Below are 26,259 nucleotides of genomic sequence, written 5' to 3'. Positions count from 1 at the left end.
TCTCTGTAACACTCTCACCACCTCCGGCACCTTCACCTCTCCCTGTTCCTTTTGTGACATTATACCCTGACAGTGATTCCCCTTCCCACTGCTGCCCTCCTGCTAGCAGATCCTTTGCAATCCCTTTAAAACTTATTCCTAAAACACAATCTCACTTCAGGATTTCAAGTAATTTTTGGTGATCTTCTAAGCCTCATAATCTAATATGATACATTTTGTCCTGAGTGAGGGGCCGGTGGGGATTTCTTGCTGAGGTTTTGTCTGTTTCAATGGAATCTTATTTTGTTGAGTGATTTACACTGTTCCTTCAAATATTTTCCACTGTTCATTTACAGACCCATATTTCAGTCTGTTTCGCCTCTTTACCTTGGTCAGTTCTCCTCTCAAACCCAAGTAATTGGCTGTTTTTGTTTCTAGTTGTAGCTTTTCCTTTCTGTGATTCACTTTAAAACTTTATATTTATTTAAACTGTATTTTATCACAATTTCCCTGAGGATCTCTGCAGGTGACATTACTCATCCACTAAGTTTGATCACACAACGGTCGCTCTGAGACAGTTACATCCCTAACCAATTGCACAATTTGTTATTCAAAAAAACACTGAAAAAAAATTCTCTGAACTCCTCTTCCAATATCACTGTTGTCAGTGTGAGTGTCCCAGATTATGTGAATATTGAAGTTTCCCAAAATTATCACAATGTGTTTCTTAAAAAAATTCCAGTGAGTTCCTGTGTAACGCAGTGATGAGCAATGGAATGCTGTTCGGTAGCTAAAACTGTTCTTCTGCTTGTGTCCTTGGCAAGTAGTAGCCAGAATTTACATTCAGACTGACTCCACTTCATGATCTGAGACCAAATGCTTTCTCTGTAATGCCTTTCTTACCCATTATTGTTTGCGTTACCCATTTTGCCTGAATTTCCGCAAGGTTGTGATCCATTGACTATTTCTGTCCACCTTTTGTTCACCCTGTAACCACATCTCTCTGGTGTCTAAACCTCTTTTATCTCGGTGTCACAAATCAATCTACCTTATTGAAGAGACATTCAAAAAACATAATTTACTCTTTCCCATAATTTCCTGTCACAAACCGATTCCCTGATGTACAGTTTTAGTTAAGCTCTGTCCCATCCTGTTCCTTTCTGCTTGTCTTCTGACACATTCCCATACTGCTCCCATTCTTCACCTTTTCCCTTTGGATTTGGAAAGCTCCTTTCACTGGCATCCTCTCTGTCAGTTGAAAGCCCCATCCATAAACTTACCGATATGATTGGCCCGGGCCCTGGCCCCAGCGCAGTTCCAGGGGGACCATCCTCATGGATTATTTATTAAATCAGGTATGGGATGTGGGTGTCTCTGGCTGACCAGCCTTTCTTGCCCAGCCCGAGCTGCCCTTGAGCTGAGTAACTTGCTCGGCCATTTCAGAGGGTAATTGAGAGGCAAACACTTTGCTGTGGGGATGTCGTGCAGACCACGTGAGGATGAGCAGATGTCCTTATCTAAAGGACAAGGGTTTGGGTTTTTTGAACATCTGCAATGGTTTCATATTTATTTATGGATTGTTAATTACTATTTTTAAAATTATTTATGGTGAGATTAAAACCCACTTCCCCTGAACATTAGCTGAAGTTTTGGATAAATTCTCTCGCAGTAATACCACTCGGTCATCAATTCGCCTGCTCAGTGGTTGCTCATCCCTGAGCACTGATACCAGGGCATCATGAAGCTAAACCCATTCTTCCAACATGACTGTGTGATCCTGAGGTCTTCCAGCACTCTGGTGATATCATTCAGTCTCTCTCCCTTTGGTATCCCTCACTGTGTGGGTCTAATTGCAGCCTATGTCAGAGCCTCCCGCTCTTGCAGTTACTCCAGATCCTGAGCGAACAGAATTCTCCACTCCAGAGAGATGCAACAGCGCAGACCAGGGATGGAGTGGGATTTTCCAGATCTCTGTGGGGTTCATTTCCATTCTCCATGTGTAAACCTCACTGCATCAGTCTAATTCCCCATTCTGTCTATTTTTCTGTCTCCTGTAGGTCCTCAGGAAAGTGCTGACTCCATAGACTTCCCAATTGCTGGGTGTCTCGTCCAACACCTCATTGAAGTTGATTGGTCAGCCAGAGAGACAAAAGGCAGAGAGATCTGGAGCCTTCAATAAATCCTGCAGTGAGGTAAGTTCACTCACAGTGTACACAGCAGGGAGCAATGGGAGGGCTCCAAACATCATCTAACATGACATGACATAGATACAGTGCTGGAGGGTAAGTACAGTACAGTACAGAAACACCCCTGGCTGAATCACCACGTCTACATTAACTTACGTTGCACTGAGACAGCATGGGGAGTTCATAGTTATCAATCCAGGCCGGTGCTGTCTTAGTGAGCATCAGGGCAACAGAGGGGAAAGCAGGCCTCCGACGAGATGTTGTGAATGCTGCCTGGGATCTTTCTGTTCTGTGTTCTCCCTCCAACACTGTACTAAGACTCACTACTCTGCAACACTCTATGTGTGGCATGGCTTGTGCACCGGTGTCTTCAGTCATTTTTAACTCCTATAACAGTTCCTGTCCCTGTAACCTCCTCCCTTCCTGATAGACCCTCCACATATTTGAAACGTACTGCATTTTAGACTACCATCCCTTTCACTATAACTTGTTTCAGTGTCCACAACATGCTTTACTTTCGTACTATAATCCTCTTTACCTGGATACAGAGTGATACAGCACGGAAACAGAACCTGTGGTCCAACTCGTCAATGCTGCCCATGTTTCCTATACTGAATGAGTCTCATTTGCCTGCGTTTGGCCCTTAGCTCTTCAAACCTTCCCCTCTCCATGTTCCTGCCCAAAGGTCTTTTCCATGTTGTCATTGTTCTTGTTTCTCCCATGTGCCCCCTGGCACAAGGTTCTGTCTGTGCACCATCCTCTGTGGATAATGTTGCCCCTCAGCTCCCTCTTTAAATCTTTGCTCTCTCACCTCCAGTTTGTACCCTCAAGTTTTGGACTCCCTTACCCTTGGCTATTCACCATTCTTAGGCCCAATCCTTGTGACACTCCACCAGTCACTGTCCTCCAGTCTGATAAGCAACCCTCACCACTACCCTCTGTCTTCTACCTTTGAGCCAGTTCTGTATCTAAATAGCTACTTCTCCCTGTATTCCATGAGATCTAACCTTGCTAACCAGTCTCCCATAGGGAACCTTGTCGAACGCCTTACTGAAGTCCATATAGATCACATCTACCGCTCAGCCCTCATCAATCCTTATTGTTATTTATTCAAAAAACTCAGTCAAGTTTGTAAGGCATGATCTCCCACGCACAAAGCCATGTTGACTATCCCGATTCAGTCCTTGCCTTTCCAACTACATGTACATCCTGTCCCTCAGGATTCCCTCCAGCAACTTGCCCACCACCGAGGTCAGGCTCACTGGTCTATAATTCCCGGCTTGTCCTTACCACTCTTCTTAAACAATGGCACCGCATTAACCAACCTCCAGTCTTCCGGCACCTCACCTGTGACTATTGATTATACAAATATCTCAGCAAGAGGCTCAGTAATCACTTCTCTCGCTTCCCACAGAGTTCGAGGGTACACCTGATCAGGTCCTGGGAATTTACCCACCTTTATGCATTTCAAGCCATCAACACTTGCTCGTCTGTAATATGGATATTTTGCAAGGTGTCACTATCTATTTCCCGACATTCTATATCTTCCATATCCTTTTCCACAGTAAAAACTGATGCTAAATACTTGTTTAGTATCTCTGTCTTTTAAACGTTGTCATTGTACCCACATCCACCCTTCTTCAGCAAGTTCATTCCACAATCAAAACACCGTCTGTGGAACAATTTGCCCCCATGTCTTTTTTTGAACATTGCTCTCTTCTAAACTTTAAGACGTGGTCCCTCCTCTTGGGAGTCCCCCATCCTGTGTTAAAGACAACTACCATTAAATCGATCTATATACCTTATTTTTTAAAATTTACTTTTATAACATCACGTCTCAACTTCCAGGCTCGAGTGAAAAAAGACTCAGCCTGTCCAGCCATTTTGCAGAACTCAAGCCTTCCATACCCAGCAACGTCCTGGTAAATCTCTTCTGAATCCCCTGCAGCTTAATAATATCCTCCCTATAACTGGGCGACCAGAACTGGACAGAGTATTGCAGAACAGGCCTCACCAATGTCTGTGCAATCTCAACATGACGTCCCAAATTCTCCATTCAATGGACTGAGCAATAGTCAGGCATGCCAAGCACTGTCTTATCCATCCTGTGATGCAAACTTCAAGAATTATGTACCTGAACCCGGAGGTCCCTCTGCTCTAAAACACTAACTGAGGTCCGAACAGTAATTGTATCGGCTCTACCTTTGTTTGTTTTACCAAGTGCATTATCTTGCATTTATTCAGATTGAAGTCCATCTGCAATTTTTCAGCTCATTCACCCATATCATCAAGATCCCTTTGTAATCTTAGCAAACCTCCTTCACTGTCCACTATGTCACCCTCCAGCCTTCCAGCCCATCACACATGGCTGTCATTGGTACAAATACCTTTGTTAGCGGCTCCACAGTTCCTTCCCTAACATCCCACAATGCCCTGTGATACATGTAATCAGGTCCTGGGGCTTTCCATACCTTTGTGTTTTAAAACGTCCAGCACCACCTCTTCTATAACATGCCCTCTTTTCAAGCCATAGAGATGTACAAGGGAAACAGACCCTTCGATCCAACTCATCCATGCTGACCAGAAGATCTAAATAAGTCCATCCCATTTATCAGCATTTGGCCTATGTACATCTAAACCCTTATTATTCACATACCCATCCATCCCTTAAATGTTGTCATAGTCTAAGTATGTGTTACTTTCTCCCTCAGCTCATTCCATACACACATCACCGTGTGCATAAAAAAGCTGACCCTTCAGTCCCTTTTAAACCTTTCCCCCTTTAACCTTAAACATATGCCCTTTAGTTTTGGACTCCCCAACCCCTGGTAAAAGACCTTGAATGCTTACCCAATCCATATCCCTCATGGATAATCCTCTGTCAGGTCACCCCTCAGTCTCTGATGCTCCAGTGAAAATAGCCCGAGCTTATTCAGCAACAACCCCGGCAACATCTTGTCAATCTTTTCTGAACACTTTCAAGCTTCCCAACCTCCTTCCTATAGCGGGATACTGGAATTGCAGCAAACTCCAAATATGGTCTAACGTATTACTCTTGTTCCCTGAGTTCCCCAGTCTTTGTCAACAGTAAGTTCTGGAGTCACAAAATGTGTTTAAAGTCTAGCCATATCCTGCGGTTCCACACATCAATGATCTCATTGATCCTTAAGGAACACTATTTTGTTTCGAGTTACACTTTTACTCAATATAGTTATACAATCACTTTTGCATTCTCCCTATCCTTTCCTGCCGAGGCTATTTCATGTACCCTTTCTGCATTCCTGATTTCCACCCAAAGTGTATCCCTACAGCCCCTTGATCCTCATGCATTCCCTTGATCCAGCTGGCGATACCTGAAATATGCCCTTTTTCCTTGTCCAATAGACAGCCAGTGTTTCCGAGGGCTGTCAGCATTGAGCTGCACACAAACAGGAACATGCTGGTGCTAATCGCTCAATTTATCTCACTTTTAAAATATTCTCAGTTGCCAGACTTCCCTTTCCCTGCAAATAGACTCCCTGATCACCTTTTGAAAGTTCCTGTCTAATACTGTCAAGATTGGTCTGGTCCCATTTCATACCTTGAACTTGTGGACCAGACCTGTTCTTTTCCATCTTTATTCTTAAGCTAAGAGAATTGTGGTCATTTTGGCAAAATGCATTCCCACTCACACATCAGTCCCTTTCCCGACCTTGTTTCCCAAGGGAAGGTCAGGCTTTGCCCCTTTCTCTTTTCAGACCATTTACATATTGTTTGGGAATTTCTTGAACATAATTACCAAATTGCTACCTTGCAAATGCTGAACACTGGCAGTCCCAGTCTAGGTTTGGAAAGTTGAAAAACCCCAACCATAACAGCCCTATTATTCTGATTGATATTTGAGATCTCCTGATATATTTGTTCCTCAGTCTGCCACAGACTATTCGGGGTCAGTAGGACAATCGTATCAAAGTGATGACCCATTCTTATTTCTCAGTTGCACTAACATAACTTCAGTGGGCAATCCCACAGGAATATCCTCTCTAAATCTTGCTGTGATGATTTATGCAATCAAAACCCACCACCACACATCCTCTCTTGCCTACCCTTTGATGCTTCCTGTAGCATCTCCACCTTGAACCAATGTGCTGACAGCCCTGCCCCTCCCTCGGCTTTGTTTCTGTAATAACTGTAATGTCCCAGTCCCATGTTCCAATCCATGCCCTGAGTTTATCTTCCGTAGCTGTCAGGCCCGTTGTATTGAAATAAATGCAGGTTAATCATCAGTTTCTCCCCATTTCCTGCTATATTCTTGCTTGCCTTGTCTGCTGAAATTGTTCTCATTAACTTGTGCATCAGCCTCAATCTTCTTTCTGGCCTTAGGACTGTTTAAGATGCAACACCCTACCAGACTGGTTTATATCCTCTCAAGCAGCTCCTACAATTCGCCCCACCAGGATGTGGATCCCCCTCCTGCTCCCAGTTCAGATGTCTTCCCCACCCTGTCAACATGTGCTGACAACTTCACACATCCAGAGACTTGTCCACCAAGGTCCCTTGTTCCTCAGTACTCCAGGTGGACCTACCATTCATGATGTATATCCTTCACTTATGAGACTTCCCACAGTGCATTACCTCACAGTGATCAGAAGTAAACTACATCTGCCATTACTCTGCTCAGTTTATCATCTGATCGATATCAGACTGCAGCCACACCGACCCGCCGAAGCACAACCCACCTATACCCCGACATTTACCCCTTTTACCTAACACTACGGGCAATTTAGCATGGCCAATTCACCTAACCCGCACATCTTTGTGACTGTTGGAGGAAACCGGAGCACCCTGAGTCGGGAATTGAACCCGGGTCTCAGGTGCTGTGAGGCAGCAGTGCTAACCGCTCTGCCACCGTGCCGCCCACAAGTTATGCTTTCACATCCAAGTTATTAGTGTACATAATAACCAGCAATGGTTCCTGCACAGATCCCTGTGGTACACCCACTGGTGAAAGAATTTCAAACATGAAGAAGTGTATCCGCTAATTTTGTATCTAATTTGCGAACTTGCCTTGTGGCTCTTTACATTTGAACCAGCCTTCCATGAGGGATTTTGTCAACCGTCTTATTCAAGTCCATGTAAACCACATCATCTGCACTGCCCTCATCAATATTTTTAGACACCATTTCAAAAAAACTGAACTGAATTCCTCAGACAGTATCGTCCTCTACCACATCCGTGATGACGCTGCCGAGGTGATCTTTGCCTTTGCAAGTGTCGATTCATCCTCACAATTGTTCCCAATAACCGCCCCCCCCCCCCACCCCCGCTGTCAGACTATCTGCTCTGTAATTATCTGGCCAATCTCTGCTGCCCTTCTTGAACAAAGGAACCGCATTAGCGATCCTCCAGTCTTTCAGAACTTTACCTGTGGCCAGCAAAGTATTAAAAATATACACCAGGGCCCCAGCAAACTCCAGCCTTCCTTCCCATAGCAACTTGGGATACATTTCATGAGGCACTGGGGATTTCTCCACCTTTATGCCTGTGAAAACATTTAATACCTCCTCCTTATTCATCTTATCATGTTCTAAAACCTCACCATCCCCACTGAAATCCCCGACTACAATGCCTTTCTCCTGTGTCAATACAGATGGGAAGCTTTCATTGAAGACCTTACCTACTTCCTCTGGCTCCATGCACGGATTGTCCCTTTGGTTTCTAACAAGCCTCGCTGTTTACCTGGGAATCGTCTTCCTCTAACTGTACTCATTAAACACATTGTGGCCTCTCCTTAACAGTATCTGAAAAGGATATTTCATGCCCATTATTTGCCCATCATTTTAAGGATCCCCTTGCACTCTCTATACGTTGGTCGGTCTTTGCCTGTTTTCATCGCATTGTATTTCCTTTATCAAGCTCAGGATATCGCTTGACCAGTATTCACTGGAGTTACTGCCTTTGTCAATCTCTCTTCGCAGAACACACTGGCCTTGAATTCTCCCTGTATCACTTTGACGCACTTCCTCTTTCTGAATATGAACCCAACTGCAAATAGTTCCTCCCGGTCTGTGTTTGCCAGATCCTGTCTCGTGATAATGATAATGCCCAGTGACAGTGATATTCTAACAATTAGGGGGCTTCCACAAATTTGGCGTCTTCACCTCTGCCTTGTCCTTATATTTTACCAAAATGCCTTTGAAACCAACTGTTATGACCCCCATCACCAAAACACTATAAAAATCCTTACGTTTGTCATCTTGTCCAGCACCTACAGCCCACTCTGTCTGTAACATCCAGCCCTTACTGACCTGCCCACCTGTGTACCTTCCTCCAGCCTCTCCAGCACATGATGTCACTGTAACCTTCTCCAGTCCCAGCAGCACTCCTCCATCCTGTCCTACAGCACCTTCATTACCTCTAACCTTCCACCATCCATTTCACCTCACTGTCTGTACAGAGTCCTCCAGTTCCTACAGCGTTTCCTGCCAACCCTCCCTTTGTGTAACATTGTGAAGCCACCTGAAAGCTCCTGAGATCTGTAACCTTGCCCTCTCTCTCTCTTCAATCTTCTCTGTCTCTGTGACTAACTCCCATCAGTACAATGTTTCTTACCTCTGATCACCTCCAGTCAGGACGAGCCTTCTTAGCTCTCGAACATCCTGCAGCCACTAAAAGCATCAATGTGCCTGAAATATCCTCTCAATTGTTGCAACAATTCACATTCCCACAACTGCATCTGTCCATAACCTTAGTCAGTCCATAGAATCCTTGCTAACTCAGTAACCTCACCCAGTGTGTACAACTCTGAGTATGCCTAACTTCATCCAGTTTCCCCAACTGTCCCTACCTCTAATTGTAGAGAGAATCCACAACCTTCCCTATTGTGTTAACTCCCTCTAGTCCCTCTCATGGACACCATCTATGTAACCTTCTCCTGTTCCAAGAGACCCTTGTGAACTTGTGACCTAGTCCAATCTCTGCAGTGCTCTGTATAATCAGCCTCACTGTGCCTGGAACCTGGCTTCAATTCCAGCCTTGGCCGACTGTCTGTGTGGTCTTTGCATGTACTCCCCTCTGACTGTGTGGGTTTCTTCCGGGTGCTCCGGTTTCCTTCCATAGCCCAACATTTGCACGATACGTGGATTGGCCATCAGAAATTCACTGTAGTATTCAGGCAAGTGTGGTTTAGGTGAGTTCACCACGAGAAAGGCAGTGTTTAATGGACAGGGAGAGGGATGGGTCTGGTTAGAATGCTCTTTAGAGGGTTGATGTGGATTTGTTGGGCCAAATGGCCTTTTTCCACACTGTGGAGATTCTATTCAGGTTATTGCCCAGTCCTGTCAACCATCCCCAATACTCTCCTTATATGTGGAGTCTCCAACAGTCTCTAAAACACTCCTTGGCGATGTAAGATTCTCCAGTCCTTACCACAATCGATATGGCTGTCACCACTTCCTGCCTTTAGAATAATCCCTAAAATTATTGCCATTCGTTACATCACTCCCAATCACTGTTTCATCCTGAAACCCCCAAAAACATTTATATCTCTGTAAACTCATCTGAACTGTCTATATTTCCTTTTGACAATCCCATTCTGAGACTTTCTCCATATCAAAGAAGTCATTAAGTGTAGGTAACCCTTATTATTGTAACCTCCCTCCAGCCTTACAGCACTGAGGATCTGTAGAAACTCTTTTCAAACCGACAGCCATCTCTGTGTCTGTAATCTCCTCCACTCCCCATAATACATTCTCTCTGAGCTCTTCTGTAGTCCATTAAACACTCCCTAACACTGTCTGCATCAGTGTAACCTTCTCCAAAAACACAACGTTCCTTATCTGTGTAAATCCCGACACCAGTCCCTATCCCTCTAAGCTCCGCCTAACAATACAACCCTCCGTGTGTGTATTCACCTTCAGTCCCAACATCCCTCCCTATCTGTGTAATCTTCTCCATGTTCTTTTTTGTTCAGTATCTTCAACTGTCCCTGTCAGTGTAATCTCTTCCGGACCTGAAAACTCCCCCTCTCTTTAACTTTCTCAGTCTACACAACCCTCACTATCTGTAACCTACTCCTGTTGGAGAACCCTCCCTCTGTGAACTGCTCCAAATCTTCAACTCTCTATGAGCTCCTGCAGTCTTACAGCCCTCCCTGTGCACATAACCTCTTCCAGTCCCTAAAACGCCATCAGTCTGTGGAGTCCCTACCAGCATCCCTATCTGTGTTATCCTGTCAGGTCCCTGCTACACTCCCGATCTGTAGATCCCACTCCAATGCCTGTGTTTCACCCGGTCCTGTTCCTACAAGACTCATTAACTATGTAACATTCTCCCGTCACTATCACCCACCGTGTCAATGTAAGCTCCTCCTGTATCTCCATCCAGTTACGCATCTCCATAACCTTCTCCAGCTCTTACATCCCTATCTGTGTAAACATCACTCTCCACTCGAACCCTCCCTACCGCAGGAACTTCCTCCTGTTTGTGCTATGCTCCCTTATCTGTGAAACTGTCTCCAACCAAACTTGCCACCCCAATCTCTCAAAAACGAACCCAGATTCCACAGCCTCCATGTCTAAATAACCCCCAGAGCCTAAGCCTTCCTAGATCTTTAAACATCTTCAGTCACGATGACCCTCCATATCTCAGTTTGTTCCGCCAGATGTTACAAAACTCTTTATCTCTGTAACCTACTCAGCTGCCAAAAACAGTCCCTGTCTGTGTAATCGAGCCCTGTCCTACCAACAACCTTATCCCTGTAAACTCCGCAATCACTCGTAGCATTCCAACTGTTTGTAATTTTTATTAATGACTTGGATGAGGGCATTGAAGGATGGGTCAGCAAGTTTTTAGATAACACAAAGATTGGAGGTGTCGTTGAAAGTATAGAGGGCTGTTGTAGGCTGCAGCGGGACATTGACAAGATACAGAGATGGGCTGAAAGGTGGCAGATGGAGTTCAACCTGGATAAATGCGAGGTGATGCATTTTGGAAGGTCGAATTTGAAAGCTGAATACAGGATTAAGGATAGGATTTTTGGCAGTGTGGAGGAACAGAGGGATCTTGGGGTGCAGGTACATAGATCCCTTAAAATGGCCACCCAAGTGGACAGGGTTGTTAAGAAAGCATATGGTGTTTTGGCTTTCATTAACAGAGAGATTGAGTTTAAGAGTCGTGAGATCTTGTTGTAGCTCTATGAAACTTTGGTTAGACCGCACTTAGAATACTGCATCCAATTCTGGTCACCCTATTATAGGAAAGATGTGGATGCTTTGGAGAGGGTTCAGAGGAGGTTTACCAGAATGCTGCCTGGACTGGAGGGTTTATCTTATGAGGAGAGGTTGACTGAGAGCAGACTTTTTTCATTGGACGAAAGGAGGAGGAGAGGGGACCTAATTGAGGTATACAAGATAATGAGAGACATAGATAGAGTCGATAGTCAGAGACTATTTCCCAGGGCAGAAATGACTAACATGAGGGGTCATAGTTTTAAGCTGTTGGAGGAAAGTATAGAGGGGATGTCAGAGGCGGGTTATTTACACAGAGTTGTGAGAGCATGGAATGCGTTGCCAGCAGCAGTTGTGGAAGCAAGGTCATTGGGGACATTTAAGAGACTCCTGGATATGCATATGGTCACAGAAATTTGAGGGTGCATACATGAGGATCAATGGTCGGCACAACATGGTGGGCTGAAGGGCCTGTTCTGTGCTCTACTGTTCTATGTTCTATGGTCTAATTAGAGACAGTCAGCATGGGTTTGTGAGGGACAGGTCATGCCTCACAAACCTTATTGAATTCTTTGAGGATATGACAGAATACGATGATGGCTCATGCAGAAAAGAAGGATGATTGGGATACAGGGAAATCTGTCTGTCTGGATACAGGATTGGATGGCCCAGAGAAGACAGAGGGTGGCAGCAGATGGACAGTATTGAGCCTGGAGCTCAGTGACCAGTGGGGTTCTGTAACAATCGGCTCTGGCACTCTGTTCTTTGTGATTTTTGTCAATGACTCGGATTGTGGGTTAGTACGTTTGCCAATCGCATGACGGTTGATGGAGTGATGGGGAATGTGGAGGGCTGTTGTAGGTTGCAGTGGGACATTGACAGGACGCAGAGCTGGGCTGGGAGTGGCAGATGGAGTCCAATCTGGAAAAATGTGAAGTGATTCATTCTGGAAGGTGGAATTTGAATGCAGGATACAGGGTGAAAGGCAGAATGCTTGGCAGTGTGGAAGAACAGAGAGACCATGGGGTCCATGTCCATTGATCCCTCAAAATAGCCACGCACGTTGGTAGGGTTGTTAAAAAGGCATATGTTGTGTTGGCTTCCCTAAGAAGGGGATTGATTGTAAGAGCCGTGAGGTGTTACTGCATCTTTATAGCATCCTGGTGAGACCACACTTGGAATATTGTGTTCAGTTCTGGTCCCCTGTTTACAGGAAGGATGTGCAAGTTTTAGCGAGCGTACACCCGAGATTTACCAGGATGCTGCCTGGACTGGAGGGCAGTTCTTACAAAGAAAGGTTGAGGGAGCTAAGGCTTTTTTCATTGGAGTGAAGAAGGGAGCGGGCTGACTTTGTGGAGGTGAACAAGTTGATAAGAGGCACAGAGAGAGAGTGAATAGTCAGAGACATTTCCTCCTATGGAATAAATGGTTATTACAAGGCGGTATAATTTTAAGGTGAATGGAGGATGGATAAGCGGGTAGAGAATGGTAGGTGGTTGGAATGCACTGCCAGTGGTGGTAGTAAAATTAGACACATTCGGGACATTTAATAGACTCTTGGATAACATGTGGATAATAGTGAAATGAAGGGTATGTAGTTTACTTTGTTCTTACAGTTGGATAAAAGGTTGGCATGAAATCATGGCCGAAGGGTCTTGGGCTGTACTGTTCTGCGTTCTGTGTTCTGTCTGGTATACTGGGTGATAAACTCAGATCAGTGTAAAAGGATATGGCATTCAGGAGGAGCTAGTGAACTGGATACAAAATTGGCTTGATGGTAGGAGACAGAGGGTGATGGGAGACATGTTGTGTTTCTGACTGGAGACATGTGACCAGTGGTGTAATGGGTCCACTGTTGTTTGTCATTTGGATAAATGGTTTGGATGGGAATATTGGTTTCCTGGTAAGTAAGCTTCTTGGGTGACACTGACATTGGTGGTAAAGTGGACAGTGAAGAAGGTTATCTATGATACAACAGGATGAACAGTTCTGCTGGGATAGTGGGCTGAAAAATAGCAGATGGAGTTTAATTAGATAAATGTGAAGTGTTCCATTTTGGTGAAACAAACCAGGGTGGGACTTGTACAGTTATTGTTCGGGCCCTGGGTGGTGTTTTCAGTCAGAGATCCAGTGACCCAGGTACACAGTTCTTTGAAAGTGGTGTCACAGGTAGACAGGCTGGTGAAGCAGGCGTTTGGTGTGGTTATCTTCATTCGGGAGAGCATTAAGCGTAAGAGTTGGGATGTCATGTTGTGGCTGTAAAAGACATTGGTGGGGCCACAGTAAAAAACATTCTTGATCAGTAGGAAGAACTCATCTAGTTCACTAACCTCCTCTAGTGAAGGACATCTGACATTCTAACCTGACTCCAGACCCACAGCAATATGGCTGACTCTGAGCTACCCTCTGGGTAATTAGCAGTGGGGACAAAGAACGTTGTTCCAGGCAGTGACACCCACACCCCATGAATGAATATATAAAAATACCTATGTCCCTCCCTACCTCTGCAAACCCCTCCAGCTGCAGCAATTCAGACTGGCTTTGTAACACCCAGACCACTCTCTGTAACACTCTCACCACCTCCAGCACCTTCACCTCTCCCTGTTCCTATTGTGTCAATGAACCCTGACCAAGGTTCCCCTTCCCACAGCCCTGCTCCTGTGAGCAGACCCATTGCAATCCATGAACATTTACTCCTAAAACACACTCTCACTTCAGGACTTTATGGTGATCTTCTCAGCCTCATAATCTAGTATGATCCCTTTTGTCCTGAGTGAGGGATCAGTGGGAGTTTCTTGCTGAGGATTTTACTTTTTCAATCGAACGTTCTTTTGTTGAGTACTTTGCATTGTTCCTACAAATGTTTTCCACTGTTCATTTTCAGACACATATTTCAGTCTGTTTAGCCTGTTTACCTTGGTCAGTTCTCCTCTCAAACTCTAGTTGTAGCTTGTTCTTTCTGTGATTCACTTTAAAACTTTATATTTCCTTAAACTGTACTTCATCACAATTTCCCGAAGGATCTCTGCAGGTGACATTACTCATTCACTAAGTTTCATTACATGGTCGCTCTGCGATAGTTATGTCCCTTAACAGTTGCACAATGTGTTTTTCAAAGAAACACTGAAAAAAAATTAACCGAACTCCACTTCCAATATCAATGTCGTCCGTGTGATTGTCCCAGATTATACAAATATTGAAGTTTTCCAAAATTATCACAATACCTTTGTTAAAAAATTCCAATGAGTTCCTGTTTAATGCAGTGATGAGCAATGGAATGCTGTCTGGTGGCTAAAACTGCTGCTTGTGTCCTTGGCAAGTAGTAGGCAGAGTTTACATTCAGACTGACTCTACTTCATGATCTGCGGCCAAATGCTTTCTCTGTAATGCCTTTGTTATCCATTATTGTTAGCGTTGCCCATTTTGCCTGAGTTTGCACAGGATTACGAACCACTGAATATTTTTGTTCACCCTGTATCCATGTCTCCCTGGTGTCTAAATCACTTTTATATCTGTGTCACAAATCCATTCACCTTATTGCAGCAACATTGTCCATTCAAAAAAAAAACATAATATCCTCTCTTCCACAATTTTCTGTCACAAATCTATTTGCTGATGTACAATTTTAGTTTAACTCTGCCCCATCCTGTTCCTTTCTGTTTGTCTTCAGCCACATTCCCATGCTGTTCCATTGCTTCACCTTTTCCCTTTGGATTTGGAAACCTCCTTTCACCTGCATCCTCTCTGCCAGTTTAATGCCCTATCCAATAACCTACCAACATGATTGGCCAGGACACAGGTCCCAGCACAGTTCCAGGGGGCCCATCCTGGTAGCTTTCATTTTAAAATCAGGTAGGGGATGTGGGTGTCTCTTACTGACCAGCCTTTCTTGCTCAATCCTAGAATCCCCTGAACTGAGTAACTTGCTCGGCCATTTCAGAGGGTAATTGAGAGGCAAACACTTTGCTGTGGGTATTATCATGCAGACCAGGACAGGATGGGCAGATGTTCGTATCTAAAGGACAAGTGTTTGGATTTGTTGTACTTCAGGAATGGTTTCATACTTATTAGTGAATTGTTAATAATTGTTTTTAAAATTATTGATTTCAAATGTCTCCTTTTCAGATGGCGGGATTCAAACCTGTCTCCCCTGAACATTAGCTGAGGTTTTGGATACATTCTCTCACAATAATAGCACTAGGGCATCACTTCATCTGCTCATCCCTGAGCACTGATACAAGGGCATCATGAAGCTAAACCCATTCTTCCAACATGACTGTGTGATCCTGACATCTTCCAGCAATCTGGGACTATTACTTAATATCGCTCCATTTTACAGATCTCTGTGGGACTCAGTGCCATTCTCCATGTGTAACCATCACTGCATCTGTTTAATTTCCCATTCTGTCTATTTCTCTGTCTCCTGTAGGTACTCAGGAAAGTCCTGACTCAATAGCCTTCCCAGCTGCGGGGTGGATTATCCATCACCACATTGAACGCAGTTGGTCTGCCAGAGGGAGACAAAGGGAAAGGAGATCTGGAGCCTTCAATAAATCCTGTAGTGAGGTAAGGCCCCCCACAATGCACAGAGCAAAGAACAATGAGAGGGCTCCAAACATCTGTTAACACAACATGACATAGATACAGTGCTGGAGGCGAGCACAGCACACACACACCTCGGACTCAATCACCGCCCCAATGCAACTTCTGTTATATTAAAGCTCACTACTCTGCAATACTGTATCTATGGCATGTCTTGTAGTCCAGTGTCTTCAATAATTTTTAATTCCTGTAACAGATCCTATGGCTGTAACCTCCTCCCTTCCCGATAGTCCCTACACATATTTGAAATGTACTGCATTCCAGATGACCATCCCAACCCCTGTAACTTTATTCAGTGTCTACAATATGCCTTATCTCGGTAATCTCCTCCTTCAATAAGGTAAAAACAAGGACTGCAGATGCTGGAAACCAGCGTCTAGATTAGAGTGGTGCTGGAAAAGTACGGCAGGTCAGGCAGCATCCGAGGAACAGGAAAATCGACGTTTCGGGCGAAAGCCCTTCCTCAGGAACAGAGGCGGGGAGCTTGCAGAGTGGAGAGATAAATGAGCGAGGGTGGGAATGGGAAGAAAGTAGCATAGATAACAATAGGTGAATGGAGTGGGGAAGAAGGTGCTAGGTCAGAGTGGAGGATGGGGGAAGGTAGCAATGAGTACAATGGGTGAATGGGGGTGGGGATGGGGGTGAGAGGTCAGAGATGAGGATGGAGTGGATAAGGTGGGAAGGGAGATAGGCCATTAGGACAGGTCATGAGGGCGGTGCTGAGCTGGAAGGCTGGAGGTGGGGTGAGATGGGGGAAGGGAAAATGAGGAAACTGGTGAAGTCCACAATTATGCCCCGGGGTTGAAGTGTTCCGAGGCGGAAGGTGAGGCGTTCTTCCTCCAGGCGTCGGGTGGTGAGGAAGCAGCGATGGAGGAAGCCCAGGACCTGCATGTCCTCGGCAGAGTAGGAGGGGTAGTAGAAATGTTGGGTCACAGGCCGGTGGGGTTGATTGGAACGGGTGTACCAGAGATGTTCCCTAAAGTGCTCTTCTAGGAGGTGTCCAGTCTCCCCAATGTAGAGGAGACCGCATCGGGAGCAGCGGATACAATAAATGATATTGGTGGATGTGCAGGTAAAACGTTGGATGTGGAAGGCTCCTTTGGGGCCTTGGATGGTGGTGAGGGGAGAGGTGTGGGCGCAGGTTTTGCAATACCTGCGGTGGCAGGAGAAGGTGCCAGGAAGGGAGAGTGGGTTTTTGGGGGGCGTGGAACTGACCAGGTAGTCACGCAGGGATGGTCTTTGTGGAAAGTGGAGAGGGGTGGGGAGGGAAATATATCACTGGTGGTGGGGTCAGTTTGGAGGTGGTGGAAATGGCGGCGGATGATTTGGTTTATGGGAAGGTTGGTAGGGTGGAAGGTGAGAACTAGGGGCATTCTGTCCTTGTTACGGTTGGAGGGGTGGGGTTTGAAGGCGGAGGTGCGGGATGTGGACGAGATGCGTTGGAGGGCATCTTTTACCAGGTGGCAAGGGAAAATCCGATCTCTAAAGAAGGAGGCTATTTGGTGTGTTCTGTGGTGGAACTGGCCCACCTGGGAGCAGGTACGGCGGAGGCAGAGGAATTGGGAATAGGGGTTGGGAATTTTGCAAACGGTAGGGTAGGAAGTTATGTAATCTAGGTAGCTGTGGGAGTCGGAAGGTTTGTAAAAAAATGTCAGTGTCAAGTCGGTTGTCATTAATGGGGATGGAGAGGTCCAGGAAGGGGAGGGAGGTATCAGAGATGATCCAGGCAAATTTAAGTTCAGGATGGAATGTGTTGGTGAAGTTGATGAATTGCTCAACTTCCTTGAGGGAGCACGAGGTGGTGCCAATGCAGTCATCAATGTTGCAGAGGAAGACGTTGGGAGTGGTGCCATTGTAACGACGGAAGATGGACTGTTCTACGTAGCCAACAAAGAGACAGGCATAGCTGGGGCCCATGCGGGTGCCCATTGCTACCCCTTTGGTCTGGAGGAAGTGGGAGGATTTGAAGGAAACATTGTTAAGGGTGAGGACAAGTTCAGCCAAACGAATGAGAGTATCGGTGGAAGGGTACTGTTGTGGACGTCGGGAGAGGAAGAAACGGAGGGCTTTAGAGGTCCTGGTCATGGTGGATGGAGGTGTAGAGGGATTGGATATCCATTGTGAAGATGAGGCATTGGAGGTCAGGGAAACGGAAGTCTTGGAGGAGTGGAGGGTGTGGGTGGTGTCTCGAACGTATGTGGACAGTTCATGAACTGGGGGAATAGGAAAATGTCGAGGTAGGCAGACATGAGTTCGGTGGGGCAGGAGCATGCTGAGACAATGGGTCGGCCAGGGTGGTCAGGCTTGTGGATCTTGGGAAGGAGGTAGAACCGGGCAGTGGGTGATTCTGGACAATGAGGTTGGAAGCTGTGGGTGGGAGATCTCCTCCTGAGGTGATGACGTTCTGTATGCTCTGGGAGATGACGGTTTGGTGATGGGAGGTGGGTCATGGTGAAGGGGGTGGTAGGAGGAGGTGTCTTTGAGTTGGCATCATGGCTTCAGCGGTGTAGAGGTCAGTGCACCAGACTACCTCTGCACCCCCTTTATCTGCTGGTTTGATGGTGAGGTCGGGATTGGAGCAGAGGAAGTGGAGGGCTGGGCGTTGTGAGGGTGAGAGGTTGGAGTGAGAGAGGGGGTAGATAGGTTGAGGCAGTTAATGTGTCGGTGGAAGTTGGAAATGAAGAGATCGAAGGCAGGTGATAGGCCAGCGCAGGGTGTCCAGGTGGATGGAGTGTATTGGAGGCCGGAAAAGGGGTTCTCAGAAAATAGGTGGAAGTGTTCATTGTAAAAGTAAGCTTTGAGGCGGAGGCGGTGGAAGGAGCGTTCGACGTCATGGTGTGTATTAAATTAATTGATGTGTGGACGGAGAGGGATAAAGATGAGGCCTTTGCTGAGGACTGATCATTCGTCCTCAGTGAGGGGGAGGTCAGGGGGAATGGTGAAAACTCGGCAGGAGTGGGAGCTGGGACCAGGCGTAGGTGTGGAGCTGGGGGCGGCGACGGTGCCTGTAACTGGTGTGGGTGTGGTGTTAGGGGGAATGGGGATGGAGTCATGGGCAGGTGTGGTGTTCCCCTCAGGGTTCTGCGGGCGGGGATGGTGACGGTGGGACCTGGGAGTGGTGTCAGCAGAATGCAGGTGAGTGGTGTTGGTGGGGACGGAAGTGTTGGCAAACACGGCAGTGGGGGGGAGCGGCAGTCACTGAGTGTGTGACATCAGCGATGATGTGAGGGACGAAAGTGATGTCACTTGTGGTGTATGAGGAATTGTAAGGGGCGGAAATGGCATTTACTTTATTTTAACCAATAATTTCCTGTCACAAATCTATTTGATAATGTCGTATTTTAATTAAACTCAGTCCCTTACTGTTTCTTTCTGTTGGTCTTCATCCACATCGCCATGGTGTTCCAATATTTCAACCTTTCTCTTTGGTCTTGGGAATTTCCATTCACCTGAGACCTGTCCCCCTCCTCATCTGTGTCCGTTTATAGCACACTGCATAATCCTGGTACCAGAGGAGCCTATCCCAATGAAATAGCTCAGTCCTCCCTGAGTGCTCACTGGTCAGAACCACTTCTAATGATACCATTGTGTGATCCTGACACCTTCCAGCACACTGCTGATATCACTCAGTCTCTCTCCATGTGATATCCCTCACTGTGTGGGTCTAATTGCTGCCTCTGTCAGTGCCTCTCACTCTTGCAGTTACTCCAGATCCTGAGCCAACAGCATTCCCCACTCCAGAGGGACGCAACTGCACAGGCCATGGATGGAGACTGGGAATTTCCATATCTCTGTGGGACTCAGTGCCATTCTCTATGTTCATTGTGGGACTTCATTGCATTAGTCTAATTTCCCATTCTGTCTATTTCTCTGTCTCCTGTAGGTATTCCTGATGTCCCTGACTCAGCACAATTCCCAATTCCTGTCTCGTCCATCACCACATTGAAGACGGTTGGTCAGCCAGAGAGAGATGGAGAGTGAGATCTGGAGCCTTCAGTAAATCCTGCAGCCAGTAAGATCACTCACAGTAAACAGCACAGGGAGGAGTTCATTGGCTTTAATTCAGAACCTGAGGGCATGATGTAGGAATAATGCTGGACAAGGAACATGAGAAAAATCTCAGGCTTCATTATCACCATCTTGTCTGTAAATTCATCTGTTCCACAGAACCCTCCCTATGTCTGCCATTTTCTCCACTGTCTGTTTCATCGATACCACCTTCCCTATCTCTATCAGCCCCTACAATCCTGCTTATCCCTGTAAGCTCCTCATATCAGTAAAACTCTCCAAGTTTCTGCCTTTGTCTTTAATCCTGGGTTCTGTCACATCTCTCCTTAACTGAAGAAAATTAACTCTTCAGTTCCTTAAGCCATCCCTGTCAGTGTAGTCCTTTCCAGACCTGAAAAACCTCCCTGTCTTTGTGACTTTTTTGAACTCCTGCTACCTTCATGATCTCTGTAACCTTCCCGTCACGCCAACAAAAAAGCTCTGTACCTTAGTAACCTCCTCCAGCTGTTAGACTCCTCCTTGTCTCTGGGCACAAAGCAGAGTGACCCTGCTTCTCTCAAAATTAGTTTCTGCATTTCTAATGATGACTATAAACTCTTCCTGTCTCTAAGACACACTCAGTCTCTGTAAACTCTGCTGGTCCCTATTGATGTAATTTCCTTTAGTAACTACAAACCTTTCTACCTTTAATCTCTTCCAGACGCGACCACGCAGTTTATTTCTATAACCTCCATGAGTGATACAGTCATAGAGATGTAGAGCACGGAAACAGACCCTTCGGTCCAACCTGTGCATGCCAACCAGATATCCCAACCCAATCTAGTCTCACCTGCCAGCACCCGGCCCATATTCTTCCAAACCCTTCCTATTCATATGCCCATCCAAACGCCTCTTAAATGTTGAAATTGTACCATCCTCCACCACATCCTCTGGCAGCTCGTTCCATACACGTACCACCCTCTACGTGAAAAAGCTGCCCCTTATGTCTCTTTTATATCTTTCCCCTCTCACCCTAAACCTATGCCTTTGAGTTCTTGTCTCCCTGACCCCAGGGAAAAGACTTTGTCTATTTATCCTATCCTATCCATGCCCTCATAATTTTGTAAATCTCTGTAAGGTCACCCCTCAGCCTCCGAAGCTCCAGGGAAAACCGCCCAAGCCTGTTCAGCCACTCCCTGTAGCTCAAATCCTCCAGCCCTGGCAACATCCTTGTAAATCTTTTCTGAACCCTTTCAAGTTTCACAACAATTCTTCCGATAGGAAGGAGACCGGAATTGCATAAAATATTCCAACAGTGGCCTAACCAATGTTGTGTACAGCCGCAACATGACCTTCCATCTCCTGTACTGAATACTCTGACCAATAAAGAAAAGCATACCAAATGCCGCCTTCACTATCCTATCTACCTGCAACTCTACTTTCAAGGAGCTGTGAATTTGCACTCCAAGGTCTCTTTGGTCAGCAACACTCCCTAGGACCTTACCATTACCTGTATAAGTCCTGCGAAAACTTGCTTTCCCAAAACGCAGCACATCACATTTATCTGAATTAAACTCCATCTGCCAGTTAGCCCATTGTCTCATCTGGTCCAGATCCTGTTGTAACCCTCTTCGCTGTCCACTACACCTCCAATTTTGGTGTCATCTGTAAACTTACTAACTGTACCTCCTATGTTTGCACCTAAATCATTTATGGAAATTACAAACAGTAGAGGGCCCAGCACTGATCCTTGTGGCACTGCTCTGGTCACAGGCCTCCGGTCTGAAAAACAACCCTCCACCACCACTCTCTGTCTTTTACCTTTGAGCCAGTTCTGTATCCAAATGGTTAGTTCTCCCTGTATTCCATGAGTTCTAACCTTGCTAATCAGTCTCCCATAGGGAACCTTTGTCGAATACCTCACTGAAGTCCATATGGATCACATCTATCACTCTGCCCTCCACAATATTCTTTGTTACTTGTTCAAAAAACTCAATCAAGTTTATGAGACATGATTTCCCACGCACAAAGCCATGTCAACTATTCCTAATCTGTCCTTGCCTTTCCAAATACATGTGCATCTTGTCCGTCAGGATTCCCTCCAACAACTTGCCCACCATTGAGTTCAGGCTCACTGGTCTATAGTTCCCTGGCTTGTCTTTACCACCCTTCTTAAACAGTGGCACCACGTTTGCCAACCTCCAGTCTTCCGGCACCTCACCTGTGACTATCGATGATACAAATATCTCAGCAAGAGGCCCAGCAATCACTTCTCTAGCTTCCCACAGAGTTCTCGGGTACACCTGGTCAGTTCCTGGGGATTTATTCACCTTTAACCGTTTGAAGACATCCAGCACTTCCTCCTCTGTTATGTGGACATTTTGCAAGATGTCACCATCTATTTCTCTGCAGTCTATATCTTCCATATCCTTTTCCACAGTAAATACTAATGCAAAATATTCATTTAATATCTCCCCCATTTTCTGTGGCTTCACAAAAAGGCCGCCTTGCTGATCTTTGTGAGTCCCTATTCTCTCCCGAGTTACCCTTTTCTCCTTAATATATTTGTAAAAACCCTTTGCATTCTCCTTAATTCTATTTGTCAGCCCTATCTCATGTATGCATTTTGCCCTCCTGATTTCCCTCTTAAGTATACTCCTACTTCCTTTATACTCTTCTAAGGATTCCCCCGATCGATCCTGTCTATGCCTGACATATGCTTCCTTCCTTTTCTGAACCAAACGCTCAATTCTTTAGTCATCCAGAATTCCCTATAACTACCAGCCTTCCCTTTCACCCTGACAGGAATATACTTTCTCTGGACTCTTGTTATCTCATTTCTGAAGGCTTCCCATTTTCCAGCCATCCCTTTACCTGCGAACATCTGCCTCCAATCAGCTTTCAAAGGTTCTTGCCTAATACCGTCAAAATTGGCCTTTCTCCAATTTAGAACATTAACTTTTAGATCTGGTCTATCCTTTTCCATCACTATTTTAAAACAAACAGAATTATGGTCGCTGGCCCCAAAGTGCTCCCCCACTGACACCTCAGTCACCTGTCCTGCCTTATTTCCTAAGAGTAGGTCAAGTTTTGCACCTTCTCTAGTAGGTACATCCACATACTGAATCAGAAACTTGTCTTGTACAGACTTAAGAATTTCCTCTCCATCTAAACCTTTAACACTATGGCAGTCCCAGTCAATGTTTGGAAAGTTAAAATCCCCTACCGTAACTACCCTCTTATTCTTACAGATAGCTGAGATCGCTTTACAAGTTTGTTTCTCAATTTCCCTCTGACTATTGGGGGGTCTATAATACAATTCCAATAAGGCGATCACCCCTTTCTTATTTCTCAGTTCCACCCAAATAACTTCCCTGGATGTATTTCTGGGAATATCCAACCTCAGAACAGCTGTAATGCTATCCCTTATTAAAAATGCCACTCCCCCTCCTCTCTTGCCTCCCTTTCTAACCCTCCTGTAGCATTTGTATCCTGGAACATTAAGCTGCCAGTCCTGCCCATCCCTGGGCGATGTTTCTGTAATAGCTATGAGATCCCAGTCCCATGTTCCTATCCATGCCCTGAGTTCATCTGCCTTCCCTGTTAGGCACCTTGCATTGAAATAAATGCAATTTAATTTATTAATCCTACCTTGTCCCTGCCTGTCCTGACTGTTAGTCTCACTTCTGTTCTCAGCTGTACCTGTCTCAGATCAAGCTCTCAAAATCCTCCCTGTGATTGTTACCACGTTCCATCCCTGCATTCCTCCAAATCCGTGTAAAGTCCTCCCATTCCTAAAACCCGCCCTGTATCTGTCATCTGTTCCAGCTTCCACAACCCTCCCTATCTCTGTAAGACCCCCATCCCACCCCGTCCCAGTTACTACAGCCTGCTGTATCACTGAATGCCAGTAGTCACTATAATATCAGGGTTAGGTGTCAAAGCAGGAACACTGGACTGGGTTAGATATCAGTCCTGATCATATTGAATGGTGGGACCGACTCTGTGTTCAAATGGTCGATATCTGCTCTTCTTTCCTGTGGTTCTCTATAAACTTACTATCTATATAACCTCCTTCAGTCCCCACAGTCCTCCCTATCTCCATAAACTCCTTCAGTCCCCATGACTCTTCCTATCAATGTAACCTGAATCCTTCCCCACAAACCTCCCTAACTCCATAATCTCATCCTGAACCAACGACCCTCCCATTCAGAGTAACCTCCTTCAATTCCCATGATCCTCCTGATCTGTGCAACCTTCTTCAGGCCCAACAGCCCTCCGACCTCTTTGTTCTCTTTCAGGCCCCACAGCACTCTCTACCTCCATGATGTTCTTCAGTCACCACTGCTCTCTCTATGTCCATAATCTCATACAGTCCCCACATCACTCCCTATCTCCATAATGTCCCTTCAGTCCCCATGACCCTCCTTATTTCCAAAACATCTATTACCTGTTGAACCTGTAAGCTCCCTTTTTCAGATTGTTAAACACGAACTCCCATAACCCTTTCTGCTGCCAGTCTGAAACCAAACAGTGTTGGCCTGATAGTAGGTCGGGAGCTGGAATGTGTTTGAAAGGATATGTCAGTGAACAATAACTGGACCCTTAGAAACACTTTTAATAAAAAGAGAATGTTGCTTTGAGCCTGTAGGATTGTATTTTTATTGGTGTGAGCATAAATGGCAGGATAGATACAGGTGTAGGAGTGGCTGTACCGAAGATACGATTTATTTGAATTTTCAGAAACCTTTACACAAGTTTCAATAAGGGCTAAAGAGTAACTTGGGAGAGAATAGGGCACCATAACTGGAGGTGGTTGAGATATTATACAAAATAGTGATGTCAGAATTTACTGTGGAGGAAGACATGGAATCTCGGGAACTTGGGGAAATAAATAGCGATGTCTTGGAAAGAATCCTCTCCAGAGAAGAGAAAGTGCTGGAATCTTAAAACAATTAAAGGTTAATTAATCCTCAGTAGCTCATTGGGTCTATGCCTGAATATTCATGGGAAGCTAGGGAAGAGATTGCATTGTCCCTAACAGAGATATTTATATTATCAACAGACACAATGAGTTACCGGAAGAGTGGAGGGTGGCTAATGTTACTCCATCACTTAAGGGCTGCAGGGAAAAGCCAGGAAATCACAGCCCAGTGAGCCAGTGCTGGGTAAGTTGTTGGAGGAGATTCTGAAAGAAAGGAGCTCCATATATTTGGAAAGGCAAGGGCTGATTCGAAATATTCAGCATGGCTTTGTGAGTGGGAAACCGTGTTTCACAAACTGGATTGACTCTTCGAGTCAAGAGATAGATGAAGGCAGAGCAGTCAAGCATTGTCTACATGGACTTCAGCAAAGCATTTGACAAGGTTCCAAGGGATGTAGAACATCTAGTCAAGAGGAAGAAGGAAGCTGACTTAAGGTTGAGGAACCAAGGATCAGAAGGAGGGCTCTAGAGAGTTACATGGGGCAGCACGGTGGCTCAGTGGTTAGCACTGCTGCCTCACAGCACTAGGGGCGCGATCACAATTCCAGCGTCAGGTGACTGTCTGTGTGGAGTTTGCACATTCTCTCCATGTCTGCGTGGGTTTCCTCCGCGTGCTCCGGTTTCCACCCACAGCCCAAAGATGTGCAGGTTAGGTGAATCAGCCATGCGTTGTTCAAGAAAGGGAATAGAGATAATCCTGCGAATCACAGACCTGTCAGTCTTCTGTCTGTGATGTCCAGATTATTGAAGACTCTGAGATACAGGATTTATGATTCCTTGGAAAACCATAGTTTGATTAGAGAAAGTCATCATGGCTTTGTTAGGGACAGGTCATGACTCACAAATTTTATTGAATCCTTTGAGAATGTGACAAAACCCATTTACGGCTCATTGAGAAAGTACAGAGCATGGGATACATGGAAACCTGTCTGTCTGGATACAGAATTCCTGGCCCATAGAAGACAGAGGGTGATGCCAGATGGAAAGCATTCAGCCTGGAGCTCGGTGACCAGTGGTTTTCTGCACGGAGAGGTTACAGGACCTCTGCTCTTGGTGAGTTTATGAATGACTTGGATTTGAGAGTGGAAGAGTGGGTTAGTAAGTTTGCCAATGAGACGAAGGTTGGTGGAGTGGTGAATAGTGTGGATGTCTGCTAGAGGTTGCAATGGGACATTGACAGGATGTAGAGCTGGGCTGAGAAGTGGCAGATAAAGTCAAATCTGGAAAAGTGTGAAGTGATGCATTTTGGAAGGTGAGACTTGAATGCAGAATACAGGGATAAAGGCAGAATACTGGATAGTGTGGAGCAACAGAT

At 45.6% G+C, this 26,259-nt stretch overlaps 1 long non-coding RNA gene across 1 annotated transcript; it reads left to right on the top strand.

The window, feature by feature from the left end:
• The first annotated feature begins 2,041 nt into the window (after positions 1-2,041).
• LOC132811664 (uncharacterized) lies at positions 2,042-25,897 on the top strand. The gene is made up of 4 exons (XR_009643345.1): positions 2,042-2,171; positions 15,801-15,937; positions 19,857-19,985; positions 25,809-25,897. It is a non-coding gene; the product is annotated as an uncharacterized LOC132811664 (long non-coding RNA).
• The last annotated feature ends 362 nt before the right edge of the window (positions 25,898-26,259 follow it).

Source organism: Hemiscyllium ocellatum, unplaced genomic scaffold (genome assembly GCF_020745735.1).
Source record: "Hemiscyllium ocellatum isolate sHemOce1 unplaced genomic scaffold, sHemOce1.pat.X.cur. scaffold_2258_pat_ctg1, whole genome shotgun sequence".
In the NCBI taxonomy this organism is placed as follows: domain Eukaryota; kingdom Metazoa; phylum Chordata; class Chondrichthyes; order Orectolobiformes; family Hemiscylliidae; genus Hemiscyllium; species Hemiscyllium ocellatum.
This window is presented reverse-complemented; position numbering and strand designations above follow the sequence as displayed.